The sequence below is a fragment of the Artibeus jamaicensis genome, unplaced genomic scaffold (genome assembly GCF_021234435.1).
Source record: "Artibeus jamaicensis isolate MK-2021 breed Jamaican fruit bat unplaced genomic scaffold, CSHL_Jam_final contig_935, whole genome shotgun sequence".
Lineage (NCBI taxonomy): Eukaryota > Metazoa > Chordata > Mammalia > Chiroptera > Phyllostomidae > Artibeus > Artibeus jamaicensis.
In genome coordinates, this window is record NW_026522016.1 from 3024077 (window position 1) to 3027606 (window position 3530).

Consider the following 3530-nt stretch of genomic DNA (forward strand, 5'->3'; position numbering starts at 1 on the left):
TTGAAATTTTATTTGGCTAATTTTCACAGTGAGACTGTTTTTATATTTGATAATTTATGTGTACAACATATTTCATTTTTTCACTCCAAACAAAAAAATGCTTTTTCTTCTAAAATCACATCTTGTGCCCCACAGTATTCCATGATGACATTGCTCACTTGTGTAAAACAAATGGTTCCCTGCAGTATTACTTTCAGATGAAATCATATCTGATCTCATAAGATGAGCCAAGCAGGGGCTGTGCACAAATGAGATCTCCAAGGAAAACCTTGATATTGTAAGAAAGTACTTCTAGGGACTTAAAAAATAACATTTCGGGGTGGTTAAATAATGCCTCACCCTCAGCAAGCTTTTAAAATTCAACATCACAGTACTTATATTAAATGAAATAAACCTTGAGAGCTCGTTTGAGGTTCTGGCAGGGGAGCGCAGCTACTCCTATACCCTTGACCGAAGACCGGTGTTCTCCTCTAGTTGGGAAGGTCATCCTCTTCGACCGAGTGCACAGCTTCAGGAGGGATGCACATGGATCAGTGAGGAAGGGGACACCCACCTAGCCAGCCAGATCATCCGAATCAACCCTGGCCATCATTGGTACAACCACTGTGGAAAACAGTATGGAATTTTCTTAAAAAAACTAAAAATGAATATGCCTTTTGATCCAGCAATTCCACTGCTAGGATTATATCCTAAGAACCCTAAAACACCAATTCAAAAGAACCTATGCACCCCAATGTTCATAGAAGCACAATTTACAATAGCCAAGAGCCGGAAGCAACCTAGGTGCCCATCAGTAAATGAATGGATCAAAATTATGGTACATATACACAATGGAATTCTATGCAGCAGAAAGAAAGAAGGAGCTACTACCTTTTGCAACAGCATGGATGGAACTGGAAAGTATTATGCTGAGTGAAATAAGCCATATGATCTCACCTTTAACAGGAAGCTAAACAATGAAACAAACAAGCAAGCAAAATAAAAACAAAGACACTGAAATAGAGAATGGGGGAAAGTGATCAGAGGAGAAGGGAGGGAATTTCAGGGGAAAAAGGGGAAGTATTTATAGGAACAAGTATAAAGGACACATGGACAACAACTAAGGAAATGGGAGGGAGGTGGGGAGCACTGGGTGGGGTGGGCTGGGATGAGAGTAAAAAACAGAAAACTGTACTTGAACAATAATTAAATAAATTTAAATTAAAGAAACCCCCCCCCCAAAAAAAATCTTTAAAAAAAAAAAAAAAAAACATTTAAAAAAAGTTAAAAAAAAAAAAAAAGAATACTGTAAAAAAAAAAAAAAAAAAGAAATAAACCAAGACTCTGAATTGTAACAAGCTTTGTGCTAAGTGGTTTAATTTGTGTAAGCTATAGAAGCTTCAGAACTATCCGGATTTTAAAATAACAACCGAATATTGTTATTTCAGTTTGTACTTTTTTTTTTTACTTTTCCTTATATACTAAGACATAATCAGGAGGAAGCCAGAATATTGTGTAATACAGCATGATTCCGCTCATTCGGGTCCACTCAAGACTATAAGAACAGTGCTTATCTTAGTTTCCCAGACATCTGGGTGAGAGAGCCAGCCTGCTTCCATTTGCCCTACAAGATAGTTTTTAAATTATGTTTTTCAAATGCATTTAGATTTGTTTTCAAAATTGCCTTAACTGAGGCTGCTGTGGCTCAGCTGGCTGGAGCATTGTTCCTTAAGCTGCAACATCACAGGTTTGATTCCATGTCAGAGCACATGCCTAGGTTGAGGGTTCAGTCCCTGGTCAGGGGGCATGTACAAGAAGCAACTGACCTATCTGTTTTCCTCTCACATCAATGTTTCTCTTCTTCTCTCTTTCCCTCTATTTCCCTTTCTCTAAAATTAATAAGCGTGTCTTTGGGTGAGGAGGAAGGAAGGAACAAAGGAAGGAAGGAAGGAAGGAAGGAAGGAAGGAAGGAAGGAAGGAAGGAAGGAAGGAAGGAAGGAAGGAAGGAAGGGAGGGAGGGAGGGAGGGAGGGAGGAAGGGAGGGAGGGAGGGAGGGGGAGAGAGGGAGGGAGGGGGGAGGGGGAGGGAGGGAGGGAGGGAGGGAGGGATGGAGGGAGGGAAAATTGCATGAATATAGGCAATGGGAAAGTCTACTCATGAGATTTTTGCTCAATATGAGTTGTACAATATAACTTGTATAAAATTATAGTTAACCAACACTTTAAAAGTCTTCTGTAAATAATGGAAAGCTCCAAAGTCCCAGACAGGTTTTAAACAGAGTTGAAACACCTCTTTGAGCCATTGGAGAAGGGTTCATGACAGGGGACAGACCAGATGGCATGTAAGGTGTTTTCATTCTAAGCTTCTCTAATTCAGTTAATAAATGCAATGCTAGTGCTCAACAAACAGTTTAGAGCTTCTCATAACTGATCAGCCAACCAAGAAAAGACCTAATCAATTTCAAGATGTTCTATGAGATAAAAGGGCAGGCAGGGTTAGCAAATGAAACGTTATCAGTATTCTTTAGTTCTAACAGTGGGTGGGAAAACACTAGTGTTAGAAATGGGGGTTATAAGCACTCTGAGCCCCTACAATAGAAAACAAAAGTGATAAAATTGAAGTGTGGGGAGTGGTTGAAGAGGAGGAAATTGCATTAAATGAGAAAAGGCAGGAAGTAGAGAAAACAGGTTTCTGAAGTTGGGAAAAGGGACATCCTACTGTCAGATTCTATTCCAATATCAGGTAAGAGCTTTCTGAAAGATAATTAATAAAAGATTAAACATTTATTTTCAAAGTTTGAGTGATGCCAACTCCCCAGGCAAGGGAGAAAGCAACTTAGCCATTATTATTATTATGGTAACTTTGAACATCTCAGGCACTTAGCACCCTCCTGGGCCTAAAAGACAAAATCAAATCCATTAAATACTTAAGTTTAAAGCTTCCTCAGTTTTATCCTCTGGATGTATGGATTTTAGTAATGGCTTGACAAAGTTCGTTAAGTAGTTCTTAGGGATACTCAAATATACAAAGTACATAAATTTATTGTTACTATTCACAATTTAAAGTAGATAAGTGCCTCTCAACTAAATGCATTTGCAGTCTGGTATTTTAAAACATCTTAGAAAAAGATATTAATGTTATTTTAAGTCAAGTAGAAGCAAATTCATGAGTACTGTAAGTATAGGGAAAAATATTCTACTAAAGGACTGAAGGAAACCCCACAATATTATTGATAATTTATGCAGTGCCTTTCATTTCAAAGATAAAAGCCTAAGTGCAAAAGAAAGAGATCAATTTACATATTATTTTAATTGATCCACTTCCGGTTAACATTTATCAGTGACAGCAGCAGTATACTAGGATAATAGGAGAAAGCAGAATAAAACTTACTATTAAGTAAGTTTTCAATTATTGCAAGCATGTAAGCATCAATTATTTACTATTTTTGGTCTTTGAGGTTTTCTTACCTTAATATTTATGTTGAGTGTAGTTCAGTCATAATGAATTTGAATTGTAAAATATGATTTATGACAGCAAAAAGTAGTTCATTG